Here is a 22,549-nt window from a genome sequence, read left to right as displayed (position 1 = left end):
TATGATGAAATTTTTTAGTATAATTAGCCTTCACTAGGAAAATACATAGAGCAATTGGCTTCACTTTAGAAAAACTTGCATTTTACCCAAGTAACATTAGAACACATGGTTTAGTGTACACAACTATTTTGTGATTGAAAACCATGGATTCATTGTTTTTGCTTTGAAAATTAACATGATAATTTTCATGTTAGAAAAAAAAAGACACGGAAATGAAATGCTTGATTGAAAATGCATCGTGGAACTTTGATGTTGTTCATGATTATTTTGTAGAGGTTAATTCACTTAAATTAGTCTCCATGAACACGCATATCTTGCATGTGCATCTTGATGACATTCAAGATGATGAAGATATTATGAACAATATGATTATTTTCTTCCAAGAAACATAGACAAATTTTCCATCTGGAAAACATGAGTTTCTTGACTTCAATTCGAATGCAACATACTCTGTCATGGTGCCCTTACTTGCATAAAAAAACATGTAAACATATTTGAAACAAAAAACTTTTGCAATTAAAAAGATGAACTTGTAATGTCATCGATTTATGTAGTACAACCAATTTGAATTATGAAAGTATATGTTGCTCCTTTTAGTCTTGTCTTCACAATCACTAAAAGAATATAAATAACTAATTTACACATTCTTCATGGGGACTGTATCTTGATTAATTACTATTGGTGATTTCAATGTTGACATGCATTCAAATATCCAAATAACAAAACAACTAATTGAATATATGCAATCAATTCAACTGCATGAATTGACACACAATGACACTCCGAATCTCAAATTATACCATATTTGGACAAGTCTTATCATCCTAAGTGTTTTCAAGTCAATTTTTTGGATGCGTATTGGAGTGATCATGATCCAATTCATGTTATATTGTGCTTAAACTGAACTTTTCACCAAATGGTTTCAATCTTATGTCTATTTTGTTTCTTCTTTACATGAGAAAAAATTAAGATAACAAGAGAAAATCACTCCCCTTGTAGTACGTATTGTTTTTTATCTCTCATTAGTTCTTTTGGGACTTGATATTTTATCATATGTAATAGAACTAATATTAACCTTTGTAGCATAAATTGAAATATCTATTGTAGCAATGTTGTTAGACATATTGTTGTAGCAATTTTGTTAGACATATGTTGACTTGAACAATGCTTACTCTTCAAAACTCATATAGTTATAGCTATATATCATAATATATTTTCTACTGTCAGTAATTTGTGATCTTCTTCAACTAGTTTGTTTATGTGTCTCAAACTTCTTTTACATTTGGAACAGTTGAAGCCTCTAATTACTTTGATTCAACATAGGAAATGCTAAGAAGAGAAAATGTTTGCATAGAATTTAAAATGATTGTTAATCAAACGTTGGGATTACAGTAATTTGAACTGCAAAGTTTATTGTTTCAATGCATATTTTTTAAAGAAAGAATTTATAGTGGCTATGTTCTAATATCCAATTCAATAGTCTTGCATTGTGTACCTTTTCTTAATGCAAATGACTAAATTTGACCTATGATTCCTCTTTGATATGCATATAAATTGAATTACTACATGTTTTGAATACTACACATGCATGAATTCAGTGGATTAGTGAGATATATTTAAGTCACACAATCAAAGTTTAAAACATATAGGTCCATGTATATATTTTTCGATAATTGATATACAATAATTTTGCTTCATGACTGTGTTTCTATATGTGTAACAATGCGAAATATGCCATCGTAGAAATCAAATAATGGAGTGGTTAGAAATGAAACTAGTCATATGGAAAAATAGTTCACTCTTTATACTTCCACAATAAAGTACAAAGCACAACCTTTGTATTTCCACATTAGATATTTTTTGGATTTTATTTTTCTATTTTAGTGTTTTTAAAATGGGAAAAAGATACAAACTCCTAGCATAAAGTTTTTTCTTTTCACATCCAAGGAAAAGAAAAAAAAATCACATCATCTATAATTGACATTAGCATGGGAAACTCAATAAATATTTTTGAATGAGATATCTTAGCGTTGTATGGACCTGCTTCTATTACAACATATTTCCCACCACCAAATTCTCAAGTCATACACACTAATCTTGTTGACATACATGAAAAACTTACAATAACTATCAACATAAGTGATAACCTTATTTCTCAATTCTCATGTTATTTTTCCATTGGGAGAAGTGCTCATATGATAGGATTCAAAGTCATATAAAAAAATGAAAGGGGTGATGATGGTCACTGCATCTCACTAACTGCAAGCTTCATTGTTGATACAATACCAATGATGTGATATGAACATTGTCTTACTCCATATACTACAATTGTTTCACTTTTATAAGTGAATATGGATTATTTAGTTGGAAGCTTTGAAACACTTGTCATAATATGCCAACAAATTTTTTTTTAGTTTGAAATATATGTCGAGTATGGTGAAATGAACAATGACAATGCCACATTATTATTTAGAGTCTTTGCATCATGTTTTCCTTTGATTTTTTCTATCTATTCTTCCCTTTTTTTGCTTTTATTCTTAAAATAATTCATATTTTCATGCTCTCTTTGTTGCAACTAATTGCATTTTTCACTTCAATTTTTACTGGGTGCATTTGGGTGAGTAGTATTAAAACAAATACAATGAACGTAGAGCAATATAGCAAGTAGAAAGACAATCACGATTTTATTCAAAAACATGGTTCGAAGTGGTCCAAAAGCTTCACATAACATTCAAACATGTCTATCGAGTTTCTTTAATCCAATTAATGATGAATGAACAAAATCTTATTTATAGATTTTGATAAGAGAAAATGTCTAGGAAAGCTTTGAATTGCATCGTAACTCTTTGTAAGCTTTATTTTATTCTTTGTTTTTGCAATTATTTTATCCTTCTCTTGCTCTTTTTTTTTCACATTCTTTATCCACCATAAATTTAACAAAAATGTATGTCTATCAACAAACAAACTATCTTCAATTACTAGAATACTCAATCTAGATGATATGTTTTTCCTACCATACAAGCCATTTTTCAATGAGTGTAAATAACTTATTAGAACAATAGAGTGTATAGTAGATAACATGCTTTATTGTACAAAGTATGGTTGCAAAATGTTATTTTATTATGAACATCATTTGTAGTGTACAATTCTGGATGTAGATGGAAATTTAAATTGCACCCTTCCAAGGGATCATCTTCAATAGGTGTTCCCAAAATTTTTGGAAATATATTTTTCACAATATAAAAAATATTATCTTAGAGAATATTTTTCTACCACGTGGATTCTCAATAAATAGAACCTTTACAATTTCAATGGACAATATTGTTGTCAACATTATTCTTTTTACATCATTTACCATATAAATGTAAGTTCACCTACATTATGCACATAACAATAGAAAAAATAGGAATAAACATGATTTTGTTTTTTATTTTCTCTCTTTGCATAGTTAGTTGATAATAAAATCATTTGTTCTTCTCTTTGTGTAGATTTTATATGTCATTTCATAAAAAATTGTCGCTATGAACTGATTTTTGTTATAGATATCTTATTTACATTACCATTGATAGGAGTGCAATTCTAGTCTCCCTTACAAAAAATGTATCTATTTTTTCGATTAAGTATCCACACATGCCTTCCATTCTGCACATACATTCCCTCAGAACATGCCTTGCATCAACAAATAAATAATAATTTATTTCATCTTCTTAATTTATTCACCACAAATTTATTATTTATCATTTGCATCTAAGTTTATCATTTACTTTGATCTTGGGCATCGTGGAATATTTGAAACTAAGTTTTATTACTTTCTCTGCACCTATTTACCATAATGGAGCAGTGGAAAGTTGAGGAGGGAACATGTGAGAATAGCATAGTGGGTGAGTTGATAAGATGAAATGGCAAGAGATTCTTAGTGTTGGAACTGAGCAACCTCCATGATAAAAATCTCGATCACCATAAATCAAGCATTTCAAAGTATGCATTCAACTCTAGTTCTAGTGCTTTGGCGTGAATTTTGGTTTTTTTTTGTTGTTTAATTACATTGTTCAAATATAGTATCTTCTATTTTGTATATTCTGAGTCTTTTCACAAATGTTGTGAATAATTATGAGATAATGTTTTGTGTGAAATCTTTTATGGGTCTTAATCTTGTGACAATGGCCAAAAGTATTAATTGAGAATTATTTTTTTAAGTCATGTTGTTAGATGTTAGACACCTAATCTATTAAGTTTTTGGTCAATGATTATTCCATGTCCAAGAAACCTTGGAAGTTGAATCCAATGGCTTGTATGTTGTATTTATATGTACATCATTCTTTATAGAAGTTGAATTCATATTCCAACAGTGGTATCAGATAAATGGTTTATTTCTGTTGTTGATTAGCTTGAACCACTAGTTTTATGGCCTCCCTAGGTGCTCCTCTTTTCTTAGATACAATCCATAATGAAGTGACTTGCAAGGTAAGGACAAATTTGGAATTTGGAGGAGATAGAGATCTGATCAGAAGGAGGGAACTTGCAAGTGAATTTATGGTGGCAAAAAAAAAAGAGTTGTCATGTTGTGTTGTGAAGTGCAAGTTGCAAGGTTGATATCAATCACCCAAAGGGCTACCACAAGCAACACTATATGTGTCTAAATTACATGAATGCGACCATTGTTGTGCTAGACAACAGAGAGAATCAAAATTAGTTAGAGCATTTGAATTTATATTTACATGGTATTCTATTTTATATCTCTAAGTAAATAAAGGTCACTCTACAATGTAGATTTAAATCTTAAAGTTTTGTCAGTGGGCCAGTGATTTTTCATAAAAAAATAAGGTCTATCAACTAAATAATAGATGAAAGTATCAACAAATTTTCTACATCAATAAAGAAAGATGTCACTAACCTTTGTTTTAACACAAGATTCCTATGCAAAAAAGACAACAACACCTACAATGGAAGCCATGTAGATTGCCCTAAACTTGCAGATCTTTTGCACATCCTTATTTCTACTAGGAGTTTTTGGTTGGTCTTTGTGGTAGCAATCAACATGGATCCGTTGATAGTATGCAGACTATTGACTAGGTTATCGACCAACTATTTCAAATTAGTGATGTTCATTCTAAGGTTGTTGAGAGGGGAATGAATAAAAAATTGTACCAAACATCAAGATTAAAATTGTGATTTCTTGAAATATTTATATTCTGTAAATATTATATTAGTATTATTTTATCTTCAACAGTCAAAACGATTTATCATGCAATAAATTACATATGATGTTTCATCAGTCCACTAGGATTATAGTTGTTTTGCGATGAAAATAATGGTTGAAAGGGGGTGATTGGTTGGTATTTAGTCTACCCGTACAAGGTTATTCTTGGAGGACACTAGTAGTTGTAGTTGCAAAACTTCATTCCTCTAAAGATTCACTCTCCCCGAGGCACTTGTGGAGTGGCTTGGGGACTCGTTTAATTGGTTTCTAGTCACATTTTTATGAAACATTGCAATTACTAGTTACAATTGTGGTTAGACGAGTGTTAGTCATCAAGAATGGTTTCATTTGGAATTTTGTTTGGGTGTGGTCAAATAATATTGTAACTCATTCATATAGACTTTGCCCAAAATAGAATAATATTTCCTTTTCAAACTAAGCACAAAGCAACATTTTTTCTTTAGAAATGCATTGAATGAAAGAGTTCCAAGGAAAGTTTGAACTAGGAAAGTTCTTTCTTGTAGTATAATGCATAAGAACTTCCCATAGAGGATCATTGGTTGAATGGATGCACAATTGTCTTGTTTTCCTCAATTTTTAGAACTGGCTTGAATCAAACATTGATTCTCATTTAACTCAATGAACAACAGTTTGCAAGTGACAAGAAATTTTTGGAATCCTACCTAGACCATACTCAACTTGTAAGCAACAAGGAAGTTGTGGATCCCCACCTAGATAGTACTCAAAATCCTAGTCGTGATAGCAAATTAGACCCGTATGTGATTTTGTGCCATTCAAAGGTTTAGGTTGGTCATATAATTGTCTTACTAACACTATTAAGAGCATGTGGCTAGAAAGAAAAGCACCAAGGGTTCCCATATTTGAGATCCCAAGACTTTTGACAAGTGTCTAGCCCAATCATATGTGGTAACCCTATTTTCCATAGGAAATATGATTAAGAAAGCTTTGATGGTACTGGACCCGCCAACATGTCAGGGGATCTCCCTGGTAAGAAGTCCCTATTAGACCTCAAACCATTTGGTATAGGAGTCCCAACAGTGGGTCGTATAGTATCACCTTGACGGGGTTTCGCACAGAGGCAAGTAAGATGTCCCTATTGGTAGCAAGGGTGTGACAGCTGCAACGAGTCAAGGAAGGTGCATGAACGGTTCTAACACATGGAAATTGGGGTGAGTGCACCCCTTGGAAACCTGTAGTAGTACGCGACTTGGAAGGGAACACACGAGCGAAGATGCATCACCAGCTGGAAAGCAAGATAGTGAGAAATCCAAAGTGATGGTTAAACCAATCAACACATTTCAGTAAGATTCATACATACTTATACAAAATAGTCCATACATGCATGCGTAAGCAAACATATACATATATCATTTAGAGTAAACAAGATAGTTGGAATACAATATGACATATGCATGAAACGTGCTAGCTCTATTATATTAAGAAGTGTAAGGTCCAGTCATACAATACATCCATGTCCACACGCTAGCCCCGATAGCAGAACGCTACAGCCACAACCGCTTGCTCCTCCAAAGAGATATACAAGATCTACACAGTGGAGAATCCAAGGATTATTACAATACTGTCCAAGCTTTCTCTAAGATACTCCTATTGGAAGCTTGTTGACCAAAAGCCTCTACAATGAGTTATGAGGGACTATATATAGCAAAGGGTGGGGTGGCCCTTGACGTTCGCCTTTGTGACAATTCATCTACCCTCATGACTCTTCCTCTACCCTATGACTGTTACATCCAACTATCGACACTTGAACTTACACTTGACAAGACATTACATACAACCTACACATGTACCCTTGTGAGATGAAATAGGCTTGAGCAAGCCAGACAAGACATCACTATGACTCAAAAAACTGTTGTGGTGAGCCCAACTCTCTGACATCCTTGTGATGATCGAAGGTGGTGATATGATTCCAAGCTTCGTCATTTGTGATGTTGTCTGTGCGCTTAATGGCGACATCTTGCTGAAGCAAACTCTTGCCTCTGTTTCATCTAGGTACACTGATATGGCTCCTCCATCCAACTCGTCAGATAGCATGCGCATGGTCATCCTAGGTGTGACTAGACTGACAACATGTTGATGCATAGTATCTGCTTTGATCTACAAGCATGTGCTAGTGGTTGTGCGCATCAACTTGTCAAAATACACGTTCAGCTCCAGTCAGACTTGCTTCTTGCCTTCGCCTCGGTGAGTGTGCCAAATGGGTGGGATCGCATGCGCGCGCACAATGATATGCATGCTGCTGAATTCCCTTGCATGCAATCAACAACACTGCTTGAATTTTCTGCTCTGTTCCAACTGCTAGGATGGATCTATAACTTATACGGTCACAGTTTCATCCATTTATGCGTTTCATCCATTTATGCATTGTATCTGTTCCTACGGTAACTCATTCTCTTGTCTGTGCAGCTCCTGTTTTTCCTTGAGTTGCTGCTTTAGCACATGCAACTCCTTCTCTATTTCTCTCTCTTCCTTTGCACGATCTTCATGTTGCACCATCACCTCATAGCCTCAATCTCCAAACCTGCTTTCATCATGAGTGGATCTACTTTGAACTTGCAGCTTTGCTTCGCCTCTATGTTGTCAATAGCCTTCCTTTTGCACTCATCGCATGCGAGTGTGCTGCCTTCTGCTGCTGCTGATGGTACTGATCATTGTGATACTTCTGCCATCTTATCTTGATGTCCTTGTCTATGGGCAACTTGATGTCTTCATAGGTAGGAAAGCTCATAGACACTTGCTTGGCTGCAACCCCTGTTGTGCTCTCAACGATGTCCTTTGACTCTGCTCTCCTGAAGGCTATTGTACTTGTGTTGCTGAGAGACAGACGAACACCTGTGATGCCTGGAGACATAGAAACACTCATGGCAATAAATCTGCCAGTCGGAAACCAAAACAAACTTGAGGATTGACTTGCAACATACCTGTGTGATTGATCATGAAGGTTGTGCAATTTCTGCTGGGAGGTCGGGAGACTGACTACAAAAACTATGCAAGACATAGTTCAGGCTATCAGGAGGCTGACTAACTGCAGGAACTGTGCAATGCATAGTCTAGCCTAACCTGATGAGGACTGAAACTACGCAATACACAATTTCAATCAGTAGTGACATGCAACCAACAAACTGCTTTGTGCAGTTTTTGGGGCCAGCAGGATATTGCCTCCAAGAATTGCACAATGAAAGCTTGGAGGTCAGTTCTAGGCCAGACTTGTGCAATTTTTGGAGGGAAGGAAAAGCCTTCGCTTCCAAAAATGCGCAGTGCTAGCCGGGCAAGGCACGGTCTGAGCCAAGGCAACCTAGACCGACCAATGGGTGACTGAAAATGTGAGAAGTCTGAATGCATGATGAGATGAGTGCAAAAAAGAGTGAATGATCATACATGCAAACAACAAGAGCAGGATTCAAGAAATGGGAAAACACGCATGTGTGTGAAGCGAATCACTGTAACGACGACCGTTCGTACAAAAACAATGTCATGCACACGACAACGTGAGATGCGAACATAAACTAAGACGGTGATTCTACAAGCTAACATACATCAAAAAGACAGTGAGAACTCACTCAAATCAAGTAGGCAACACTCACATGAAGGGAAACACAAAAAGTGACAGAAATGTAGTGCAAGACATGAAAAGCGGGCTTACCCCGAAACAACTAATCTGAATGTGCCGATGACTCTTATATGCAATGTGGGATGTGAGAGTTGTAAGTTCGATGTGAGGAATGAGCTCTGTAGCATTTGGTTGATGAGTTTTGATAAAATCGAGGTTGTGATGCGCATGCCACAAATCTAGGAAAAGTGACACTTGGCAGGGGGTTTCTCAAATGTTCCTTGCATGTAACCTCTAGCTGCTAAAAATAGATCCCTGAATCAAGGGATGGCTTTGCATGCTACCTTGGGAGAAGTAGTCCATGCATGCAAATTAGTTTTGTTTGGTCCCGAAGAGAATCGATCAACTTGAAGGCACATGCATTGGTGTGCGAGCCTAGGATGAAATCTGTGTAGTTTTTGGGCTGAGCAGAGATGGTTGTCCCAGAGGGAATGCACAGTTTTTGGGAGGAACAGGTGACTATCTCCCAACATTGTGTAATTTCTGGGATGAGCAGCTATCCTGGGTCAGACCTCGCAAGTTTATCAAGGAAACCTGTCTGACTGCATTGAGTAATTTCTGAGCCAAGCAGGTTGCCTCGCTGGATTTGTGCAATTTCTGCTAGCTACTGGGCTGGTTTTCCCAGAGGGATTGCACAACTTATGGGAGGAATAGGTGACTATTTCCCAGGATTGCACAATTTCTAGGCTGAGTAGCTGTCTTGGGATGAATTGCACAATTTTTTAGGAGGAAGATTGTGAGGAAGAATTTCTCAATTCTGGAGCCTAGCTGGGTGTCCAACTAGGTTTGCGCAATTTATGGAGGGAAGGATAGTTACCCTCCAGAATTGCGCAATTCCCATAGGGAGCTACTCAACCAGCAACTGACACTAAGTCTGGAAAGCAGCCTGTGAATGGGGTAGAACAAACTTGCATGCACAGGCTAACAAGACTTTATGAAATAGCTGAAGTTGATGTGCTTGACAGTGCAAGACATGCTGCTGAGTATGGTTGATAGGGAGGCTCCAAAATGAAGCTAAGGAAAAATTTTGGAGGGTTGTTGTAGCCGCTACAACACTTGGCGACACACTGGTAGAACTCCATCTCTCTGAATGGACCTTATTCATGAAAAGCAAGTCTAACAACTCTAGAAGTATTGTTCAGTTCTCTGGTCGTCTTGGTTTTCTCACTTGTTTGATTGTAAGATGTAGTATCTACCAAGCCCTTGGTCGGTCGACACACATTCCAAGCCAAGGCAACACAGTTTTCTCAATTGGGGATGAGGGGTATATTGGTGCACAAGCAACATAGTAATTAGAGTTTTAGTTTCATCTCTAGTGTTGCTATGCTTCCAACAGGCATGGACAGTACCCCAACAGAGTCACGCAAGAACAAAAGCATCACTCTGCTTCCAGCGAGCCTAGTCAGTACCCTGGAGGAGTTACTTACATCACCTCTCTGCGCAGGAAGCCTTTCTCTTCTTTCCCTTATTCATTTTCATTTTTTTGAAATTTTTCATTTTCATAACTGTGCATAGCACTTATTCATTTCAGAGGCGGAAGAGGGATCCTGAATTATTGAGAGAAGAAGAGGTTGTTCCTTCAACAAAGTAGTTTATATATGACTCTGACGTGCTTGTTAAGGTTTTCCCCCTCACCTTACTCTACCTGACTGATCTGACAAGGATTAACCCAGAAACAATCGACTAGAGTAGGTGATACTATTTAGCACGTAAGCGTTGTGTTTTCACCAAGGTTCACTTTGAACAATACTTATTTTCCGTTGATGTATCATGGACTTAAGACAACAAGTTCTTACATAAGAAAGCGGGCAACAGATAACCAAATGTTGATAGTAGTACAAGTCCTCTTGTACTTTACCCAGTTTGTTCCAAGAGTCACACACGGTCCATGCGAAACTAACCTATGGACAATAACAAGCAAACAAACCAAAAAGAAAAGAAAGAAGCAGAAGAAAATGTGAAAGCAAAGCAAGTAAGCAAACAAATAAGCAAGCAAAGAAACACACAAAGAAAGAAGCAAACATGCATGCAAGAAAACAACTCAAAAAGAAAACACTACTCCTACTCCTAAGATAACAGTGCATGGGTCATCTCACGTGAAGTGATACTTCCAATGCAGCCACTGACACATTGGTTGAACCATGTCGTTGAAGGCATGGTTTGCGAACAAGACAGTTATGCAAACAAATAGATGTGAAAGATACAACAATGAAGATAGACACACTCCAATCTTACAAGCCGCCACAGAACAAAAATGAGTGAAAGTGCATGACATGAAGTTCGTGGACATACCATGGTGTTGTGTGACACTATGTGCAAATGTTAAGCACTCGGATACCCTTGACTACGACATGCAAGCACATGTGAGGAAGGTAGACCACTTACGTTGTGCAAGTGTGTTTGTTAAGTAACATTCCTCCAATGCATGACTAATGGGATCGTGCAGTTCGAGTGGAGGAAGTGAAATATGAGTGTTGGATTGTTCTTGAGTGCATACATATGAGTGATGAGGAGCCTTGGGTGTTTGAACAATTTCCTGATCAGAAGTGAAACCAACCTCAGGACAGTGAGGGCCAGATATAACCATCAGCTTGGGCTAAAGTGCCTTGACAGTGTGGGGGGTTTTGAATTCGTTGAAAGATGGATCATCATAGACTAGTGGCTTATACGGATTAACAACGAGTGAATCAACACTGCGATCAGATAATGAGGTAACAAGATCACGACAACCAAGATCAGAAAATTCAGGATGTCGGTCGGCATCCTCATGATTTGATGAATCACACAAAGGGGTAGATGAGAAGCAAGAATGTTCACCCTCCGCATTTTCGGAAAAATCATATGAAAAATCAAGTGGATCTTCAAAGAATTATTGGTCCTCTCCGTTGTCAGATGATGGACTGACATCTAGCATTTCCTGCGAATGATGAAAAATGGGTGCATTTGCGGATGAAGATACACATGCAAAATCAGGGATGGAAGGATTACCAAGGCTGTTAGGAACAAATGGAGGAGGTACAGATAAACAAGGATGATCCTCTACTACCAGTGAATGTTCAAGCTCCCAGTCATACTCTTCATGAATGCAGCACATGTTGGTTGTGCAACACCAACTCCGTTAATAAATCGATCCTCGTTCAAGATAGGTGTAGAATCTGGAACGTAAGGACAAAAGACATCAATCCGGAGGATGATCACAATATGAAGATGGACGTTGAGGTACGAAATACATGTGATGAGGTATGGGACTCACAATCAGGTCCATGCGAAAATGAGAAGGAGCGATGTCAGGAAGACGTGATGGTTCAACAAATGTGTGTGCATGATGTCCCACATCACTTTGCGGTGGTGGAGCTGTTTGATGAGGGGATGACAGGCAGTGACTTGTGACAGTGATCGTGTCTGTCCATGATTGCGCATCTCCACCACCGAAGTATGTTGAGCGGGGCTCAAGCTTGAACTTCTTATTTGGATTGACAGATTGGATAAGGTAGTATTCAAATTTTTCCATGAGATACTAAAATTTCATCTGACTCTTTAGAGCTTGAAACTGAAAAACACAGAAGCACTGCCAAAAATCATCAGGTGATTCTTGCAGAGCCTTTCGTTTCTCTAACAATTTTTTTTCAAGAGGTTCTGGATCAAAATTATGGAAAGTAGATTCAATGAGATCACAAAATTACTCAAGTGAGTGCACACTACTGGATGGTAGAATCCAGCACCACCGTAGTGGAGATTCGTGAAGTGTGTATGAAAGCATCACGCTGGCCTCTTCTGCATAGAAGTCTTCTAAGAACTTAGGCTAGGCTACTTCGCCTTCACCATCATACGTGAATTCGACCAAGAGATCAGCAAACTCCCTTGTGATGTTGAGAGGTTCAACATACGAAAAACATCGTGGAGGGATGAGTGTGACAGTATCCATGACAGATGTGCAAAGGTTCAAAACTGGATGAGAGGACACAAGTGGTCATTTGTCCCTCCTCCTAGCACTACAAATGTTGATGGTGCTAGACTTGCCAACATGTCAGGGGAACTCCCTGGTAAGAAGTCCCAATTAGACCTCAGGCCATTTCGTGTAGGAGTCCTAGCAGTGAGTCATACGGTATTGCCTTGATCGCGGTTTCACACAGAAGCAAGTAAGATGTCCCTATTGGTATCAAGGCTGTGACAACTGCGGAGAGTCAAGGAAGGTGAATGAATGGTTCTAACACATGGAAATTGGGGTGAGTGCGCCCCTTGGAAACCTGTAGTAGTACATGGCTTTGACGGGAACACACGAGCGAAGATGCATCACCAGCTGGAAAGCAAGATAACCAGCAATCCAAAGTGATGGTTAAACCAATCAACACATTCCAGTAGGATTCGTACATACTTATATAGAATAGTCAATACATGGATGCGTAAGCAAACAGATACATATATCATTTAGAGTAAACAAGATAGCTAGACTACAATACGACATATGCATGAAACGTGATGGCTCTGTTATATTAAGAAGTGTAAGTTCCAGTCATACAATACATCCATGTCCTCCCACTAGCCCCGATAGCAGAACATTACAGCCACAATTGCCTGCTCCTCCAAAGAGATATACAAGCTCTGCACAGTGGAGAAGCCAAGGCTCATTACAATATTGTCCGAGCTTTCTCTAAGATACTCCTATTGGAAGCTTAGCTGACCAAAAGCCTGTACAATGAGTTATGAGGGACTATATATAACAAAGGGTGAGGTGGCCCTTGACATTCCCCTTAGTGATAGTTCATCTACCCTCATGAATCTTCATCTACTCTATGACTGTTACATCCAACTATTGACACTTGAACTTACACTTGAAAAGACATTACATACAATTTGCACATGTACCCATGTGAGACAAAATAGGCTTGAGCAAGCCATGCAAGACATCATTATGACTCGGACAACTGTTCTGGTGAGACCAACGCTTTGACATCCTTGTGATGGTCGAAGGTGGTGAGCTGATGCCAAGCTTGGTCGTCCGTGATGGTGTTCATGCGCTCAATGGTGACATCTTGCTGAAGCAAACTCTTGCCTCTGTTGCATCTAGGTACACTGATATGGCTCCTCCATCCAACTTGTCTAATAACATGTGCATGGTCGTATTAGGTGCAATTGGACCGAAAACATGTTGATGCATAGTGTCTGCGCTGATCTCCAAGCATGTGTTGGTGGTCGTGCACATCAACTTGTCAAAATACATGTTCAGCACTAGTCAGACTTGCTTCTTTTCTTCGCCTTGGTGACTATGCCAAATGGGTGGGATCGCATGCGTGCACACAATTACATGCATGCTACTGAACTCCCTTGCATTTGATCAACAACACTTCTCACCTTGTGTGCTTTATGCCAGCTACTGGGATGGATCTATAACTTGTACGGGCATAGTTTCATCCGTCTGTGCATGTTACGCCCCTGTTGTACCTATTCCTATTGTAACTCATTCTTTTGTCTATGCAGATCCTCTTCTTCCCTGAGTTGCTGCTTCAGCACATGAAACTCCTTCTCTATTTCTCTCTCTACCTTTGCGCTATCTTCGTGTCACACTATCACCTCATAGCCTCAATCTCCAAAGCTTCCTTCGTCATGAGTGGATCTACTTTGAACTTGCAGGTTTGCTTCACCTTATGTTGTCAACAACCTTCCTCTTGCACTCGCCGCAAGAGGGTGTGCTGCCTTCTGCTACTGCTGATGGTGCTGCTCGCTATGATGATGCTGCCATCTTATCTTCATTTCCTTATCTACGGACAACTTGATGTCTTCATAGGTAGGCAAGCTCATAGACACTTACTTAGCTGCAAACCCTGTTTTTCTCTCAACAATGTCCTTTGACTCTTCTCTCCTAAGGGCTATTGTATTTGTGATATTGAGAGACAGATGAACACCTGTGATGCCTAGAGACATAACAACCCTCATGGAAAGCAATCTGTGAGTCGAAAACCAAAACAAACTTGAGGATTTACTTGCAACATACCTGTGTGAATGATCATGAAGTTTGCGCAATTTCTGCCGGGAGGTCAGGAGACTGACTGCCAAAACTATGCAAGGCATAGTCCGGGCTGTCAGGTGGCTGACTGACTACTGGAATTGTGCAATGCATAGTCCAGCCTAGCCTACTTAGGACTGAAATTGTGCAATGTGCAATTTCAGTTAGTAGTGACATGTAACCATCAAACTGCATTGCATAGTTTCTGGGGACAGTAGGACACTACCTCCAAGAATTGTGCAATGCAAGCCTGGAGGTTAGTGCTGGGTTAGACTTACACAATTTCTGGAGGGAAGGCAGAGCCTTCGCTTTTGGAAATTTGAAGTGCTAGCCGAGAAAGGTGTAGTCTGGGCCAAGGCAACCTAGAATGGGCGACCGGTAACTGAAAACGTGAGAAGTCTGAATGCATGATGAAATAAGTGAAAACAAGAGTGAATGATCATACATGCAAACAATAGGTGTTTGACTCAGAAAATGGGAAAACATGCATGTGTGTGAAATGAGTCACTGCAACAACGACCATTCGTGCAAAAACAATGTCATACAGGTGACAATAGTGAGATGCGAACGAAAACTGAAACAGTGCTTCTACAAGCTAACATACATCAAAATGACAACAAGCACTCACTGAAATCAAGCAGACAACACTCACACGAAGCGAAACACAAAAATTGATAGAAAATTAACGCGAGACATGAAAAGCGGGCTTACCCCAAAACAACAGAGTTGAATGTGCCGATGACTCCTAGATGCAATGTGCAACTTGAGGAATGATCTCTGTAGTGTTCGGTTGATGAATTTTGATAAAATCGAGGTTGTGACGTGCATTCCACAAATCTAGGAAAAGCGACACTTGGCGGGAGGTTTCTGAAATGATCCTTGCATGTAACATCCAACTCCCAAAAATAGATCCTTGAATCAAGGGATGCCTTTGGATGATTGTCACACGGAATCTGTCAAGGGTGCGGACACGACTGACCTTCCTAGAAGTCTAAGACATTCTAATGACAAACAAGACAAAAAGGAGTGATCTTTCTCTAAATACACCTTTTACAACATGAAAACTACAAGTGTTTAGGCTTACCTTATTCCAAAACGCTGTTGTTGAAGTCCGTTCTTGACGATCCGGATGAGCTCCTCCTTCAAGTCAATTCCTGCAACCACAAACAATCAAACAATTACCAAGCACTTGCATTTCATATAATAAAACATATATCCAACATGCAGACCAAGGAACACATGAAATAACTCATTAACACAAGCTATTGAGAAAAATAAACCAGTTTGTATTAATAACGAAACAAAGAAACTCTTACAACCTGGCCTTGGTGTTGTGCAAGTTCCTCCCAGGGTCCATCAAGGGTTTTCCTCTACTTTGACAAAGCTCACCCTCTCCCAAGTAGAATCAAGTGAAGACAATCTCTCCTCACAAAGGCTCTAATGGAAGACCTAAATCCTGCAGCATTTACCCAAAGAAAATGTATAGCTCCAACCTCCTTTCCTTCTGGCTCAATGCCTTTATTTATAGTGCTGTAAAGAGGTTATTCAGGTCCACTATCAATGGGATCATCCTCCTCTATGGGTGGGATAGCTCCCTTATTGATGGGATAAGTTCCCCCTTAATAGAGATACATGAACCAACTGGAGGCGCATCCATTTCATCAAACCGACCTCTAGAATGTTCTAGAAGTAACCACAAGTAACTTTTTCAAGATAAAACTCGCGCATTTTGCCTTTTACAGAGGGACGCACCTGTCCCTTAACATACAGAGCGTCCATGGACGCAGATTTTGTGAACAAGGTCCGCGTCCCCGCAGGTAAGACTAGAGAGAACCTGCGACCCCAGAGATAAACATAATTTTTACAAGACTTTCTCTCTTCTTTGAGTTTGAGATGGATAACAGAGGCATGAGACTTGCCTAAGAGGGTAGCATGACTGTTGATTTGAGCCATACTAACTGTAAGTAGTCAAGGTGACATTTTTTAGTGTAACAATGATGCCTTGTGAGAAGCAATCCATGCATGAAAATCAGTTTTGTTCGGTCCCGGAGAGAATTGGTCAACCTGAAGGCACATGCATTAGTCTGTGAACCTAGGATGAAAATCTACACAGTTTCTGGGCTGAGCAGAGATGGCTATCCCAGAGGGATTGTGGAATTTCTGGGAGGAACAGGTGATTGTCTCCCAGGATAGCGCAATTTCTGGGCTGAGTAGTTGTCCTAGGTTAGACTTCACATTTTTCTCGAGGAATCCTGTCTGACTGCATTGTGCAATTTATGAGCCCAACAGGCTGCCTTGCTGGATTTTTGTAATTTCTACTAGCTTCTGGGCTGGTTGTCCTAGAGGGATTGCACAATTTTTGGGAGGAACAGGTGACTGTCTCCCAAGATTTCACAATTTCTAGGTCGAGGACTTGTCGTAGGATGAATTGCGCAATTTTGAGAGGAAGATTATCAGGAAGAATTTCTCAATTATGGAGCCCAGCTGGTTTTGTGAAGGTTCTGGAGGTAAGGCTAGTTCCATTGCATAATTGCACAATTCCCAGAGGGAGGCTCTCAACCAGCCACTGACACTAAGTCTGAAAAGCAGCCCATGAAGGGGGTGGAACAAACTTGCATGCACAGGCTAACAAGACTCTATGAAATAGCTGAAGCTTATATGCTTGACAGTGCAAGACATGCTGTTGAGGATGGTCGGTAGGAAGGCTCCAAAATGAAGCTAAGGTAAAATTTTTGAGGGTTGTTGTAGCCGCTACAACAACAAGGTAACTAACTGAACAATTTATGTGATTCAAAAGGATATTTAGTGAAGTAATAATTCTTTTCCATGCTAATAAGAATTTGTTATTGACAATTATATTCAACCATTTAGGCTAGTGTATTTATAATGGACATCATCATACAAGGTTTCTTGAAATTATAGGAGGGGGAAAGGGAAATCTAGAAGGTGAAATAAATGAAACTTTCAGCTTGATTCTCGGTGAAAAATTGTCCTAGTCCTAATTTGAAGTCTCATCGAATGAATTTGAAGCTATACATGATGAACTAAATATAAATTTACCATAATGTAAATATATAATACTATAGGTATTAGTTCCTTGATCACAACAGGATATACAAATTCAATTTTTTAATGAAAAAAGAAAGAAAGTATTCTCCTCTTGAAGGCTTTCCTTTACTGACTATAGTCCATGTTTTACTTATCAAATTTTCATTGTAAGCAGGTGCATTGTCGGTTGAAGCCAATACCCTTAATTTTCTTATTGTAAAATGGCCAAACTTGAGAGGGTATTAGAGTTACTAATACTTTTATACTATCTACCGTTGATGACATAATGAAAATCAACAAAACCACTCTTGTTGATATCAAAATATATCTACACCATGCACATGAGATGGTTAATTTTCTCCAACTTGAGTCACATCTACAAAGTATGAGCTATAGCAGAAAAGTTGTGATTCTGAACTGGTTTCTATTCAAAAAATCTTCTTGTTTGAGCCTAACTCCTATCAGCAGTTAGAGGTTAATCAAAATAATGAGTCCATTTCACGAGAAGATTTGGATAAAGATATAGAGGTTCATCTTGCACTTCCCAAGCCCATCATTAGACTTTGGGAAGAATTTATTAACAACATGAGCAAAACCGGCCTTGGATATGACAAGGATTTGTCCTTTCATATTCTGGACAATTCCAAGCCCATCCATTTTCATAGTGTTGGGTTTCTTCAGGATGATTCATTTTTACTTTCTCCCATTCCACAACCACAACAAATTGTTTGATGCCAACATTATGATTAGGTTAGCCATTTGAAAGATCAATGTTTTAATATTCATCCTTGTGAGCATTATGGTAAGCACACTCATCATTCAAACAAATGTTGCAGAAACAAGACTCCTATAAGAATGAAGATTCACCTTGGATGGATCACTTCTTTGCAATGGTCTTCAACAACCAAGAAGATATATCAGTCATACCACAAAATTTGTTCTCGAGTATTGACTAGTCTTGTAGTGAAGATTTCTTAATCTTCTCACCTTGTATTTAACAAGGGGGAAATTGACATTCAATTAACAACTTCAAATATTCATCAAGAAATCATTCATCAAGAAAGATTGAGCCACAACCTAAACCAGAGGCAGTTTCCAGAGCCTAAATCCAAAGTTAGTAAGAGTCTGTTTCAAAGTTTCAATTGGAGACAAAATCCTGCTCCATGAACATGCCTTTTTTTCTTGGTGTCCTACCTTAAGCCACCAATTGCAAAAGACTTCAGTTTCTGATACATCAATTTTTGGTCATCTTCAAACCATTATCAAGGAGCACTTCCACTAGCAGAAGACTTCAACTTCTAGCCTTATATCGAATTGTTCCAAGAACTGCTTCAAACTTTAGTTCCATAGTTGGTGGTCACCCTTAGACCACCACTAGTGGAGACCTCTAGTTCCCCCATTTGGTTTGTGGTTTTCCATAAACCACCATTTGAGAGAGCTCATTCAACCATTAGTTGCCATGCATTTTTGCATTTTATCTCTCTTCTTAGACTCATGTTAAAATTGGCAACTAGGTCCAAATTCCACCTTGGGACAACTCATTTGATGAAGATGATGATTGCATTAAATTCCTTTTCTTGAGAGGACCAAAATTGATATAAAGATAATCCAATTTGGACAAGAAGAAGTGTGTTTTTGAATTTATGCCCACACATGTGCAAATTGTTCAGGTCGACCACATCATCATGTAGGTTCATGAAGACCAATGTACATGACTCTTCACCCGTAATGACTTGTATAAATACAAGTGCCCTCTCACCTTATTTTGCATTATCATCACTCATACATTCTTCTCTCTCATTCTCTCATTCATTCGTACAACATTGGGCATTCATTCTCTCTCTCACATGTGGCACAAGGAGGATGAATTTCTGAACATAGTTACAGGGCCAAAAAATTTAGACTTTTCTGCAGTTTGACCAGCATTGACCAGCGTTGAATTTGACATTTGGGCATCCTTTGACTTTGATTTTCAGGGTGATTTTCTGTCTCAGCATGCCATATTTTTGGGCACATAAACCAAGGAAAAATGAGGATTCTGACTTGATTTGACCACAAACATGTTTGACCATAAGGTTGACCAACTTTGACTATAGTTATGTTCACTATTTTGGGATGAATTTGACCAACAAGGAAGGCCAAATTTAACTAAGTTTGACCAAGCTCAAGGAGGCAAGTTTGACTACTGTGTTGACCATTTTTTACTTTCCGGTTAGGGTTGAGTTTGAAAACAATTGACTTCCAAATTGACAGGGTTGTTTTGACTACGATTTGGAAGTTAATTTCTCTCTTTATTGAACATTTGATATAATAATAAGAAGATTTGATTAAATGGTTTTCCCCACATTGGGTTTTTCCTTGGCATCCGCCAAATCTGGTGTCCTCTTGTCTTGTCTTGTCTTTTTCATTTTGTTTCATGTTCTATCTACTTTTACTGTCAATGTGATTAATGGTTAATGTGATTGCTATTGGAAATATAAATTGAAATTGTCATTGGGTTGCTAAAGGAGCATTGAAATATCTGTGCTAAGCATAGAACATACCATTGTTAAATAAAATTAACATGGTAACAGAGCCCAGGTGAAGACAAATCCCAAGCAAGAGAGAGAGAAAAAATCACTAAGAGAGATTTGTTGGACAAGACTATTGGACTAATGACTACTACATCTTACTTCAAATCTGAGGATAAGCTCAACAACAAATCTAACTATCATGCATGGAAGATGAATTTGGACTTAGCTTTGGAAGAGCATGATGCCATTAACTATGTGAAGGGAAGAGTGGTGAAGCCTCCTTCAAATGAACATGTTGCTGTGAAGACTAAATACAAGAAAGGTGAGGTCAAATATAAGAAAATTATCATAGACTTCATTTAGAAGCATTTCGTTTCCTATATTTCTAATTTGGAAACATGTAAGGAGATGTATGATAAGCTAGTTGGGATTTTCAAAGTAAACAATTAAAATCAAATCCTCTTTCTCAAGAAAAAGTTGAAGGACATTAAGATGGATAAAGGGGAGTCTATCAAATCCTACTTCATGAGGATCACAAAAATCAAGAATGACCTTCTATCTATTGGAGAAGTTATTGTTGACATGGAGCTCACTCTCATTGCACTTGGAGGCCTTTCGAGATCATGGAGTTTGTTTAACACAACCATTCTCAACAATGACACGATTCTTAGTTTCGATGAATTACTGGTTAGATGCATTCAAGAAGAGACAAGGACGACAGAGAGAGACAAGCCTTCAAATGGAAATGAACCCACTTCCTTCTCCGCTGATGCTAAGAGTAAGAATAATGTTGGTCTAAGAAGAGAAGGTCAAGGATTCAAGCATGGATTCAGAGAAGGAAGAAATGAAAGGCGCTATAATTGCAACAGGTTTGGCCATTATGCTAGAGAGTATCCTCAAAAGAAGGATACTCCAAGGAATGACAATAAAAACAACAAAAAATACAAAGGTAATGGAAATCAAAGGAATAACAGGTTCAACAATAAAGGAAAGAGGAATTCTCTCGCTTCTCAACATGGAAATGGTCAACCTCCAAAAAGGATGAGAAATTCTAGGTATGAAGAAAGTAATGTTGTCGAAGAAAAAAAGTAATTTTATCTTATTTCTGCTCTATCTACTACCTCTCCTTTGGATATTTTGGATCATTGGTTAATTGATATTGGAGCCTCAAGGTACTTCACTAGGTACAAGGAGGCCCTCTCAAATTTGGTTGAAAAAAATACTAATTTGGAGATCATACTTGGAGACAATTCCATCTACCCCGTGAAAGGGATAGGTATTGTCACTCTTCACTTAAATCAAGATCAAACCATTCATCTACAAGAAGTATTGTGTGTGCCCGATTTGAAGAAGAACTTGGTATCTATTTTTGCAATGGAAGAAAAAGGCTTCAAGGTAGCATTTGTTGATGGAAAGGTATGTATTTGGCAAAGAAACCCGAAAGATGCATTTACACTTGGATTTAGGTTTGAAGGTATCTATCAAGTTGGAGGAAGTCCTTTGGGAGCCTTAACTTGCAATACTTCTCTTCAATCTAAATTACGGCACCAGATATTTTCTCACCTTCATTACAAATCCTGACCTATGGTAAGGAATATGGTGACAGGTATGCCCAAGTTCAACATGAATCATAAAGGATTTTTTCAGTGTTGTGCGGATGGGAAACTTACAAGGGGACGATTCCCTTCAAGCGAAATCCAAACTACTGATATTCTTCAATTGGTCCATTCTCACCTATCTAGTATGTAGACTGTAACATCATTTGGAGGATACTTATACTATGCAATTTTTTTGGACGACTTATCTCACAAAACATACATCTATTTCTTGAAGAAGAAGGATGAATTGTTCAAATGGTTTCGTTCTTTCAAAGCCTTGGTGGAAAATCAAACATGGAAGAAGAGAAAAATATTAAGGACCAAAAATGGAACCGAATATGAATCAAATGAATTCAATGACTTTTGCAGAGATGCTAACATTAAGAGGGAGATAACCATTCCATAAACTCCTAAGAAAAGTGGAGTTGCTGAAAGAAAGAATCGAGCAATCATGGAAGCCACTCGTGCCATGCTACATGATCAAGGTCTACCGAAGTTCTTATGGGGAGAAGCTGCAAAAACTGGTGTATATGTTCA

Source organism: Pinus tabuliformis, chromosome 1_1, assembly GCF_031772625.1.
Source record: "Pinus tabuliformis cultivar Carrire ecotype Pingquan chromosome 1_1, CPIR1, whole genome shotgun sequence".
Lineage (NCBI taxonomy): Eukaryota > Viridiplantae > Streptophyta > Pinopsida > Pinales > Pinaceae > Pinus > Pinus tabuliformis.
This window is presented reverse-complemented; position numbering follows the sequence as displayed.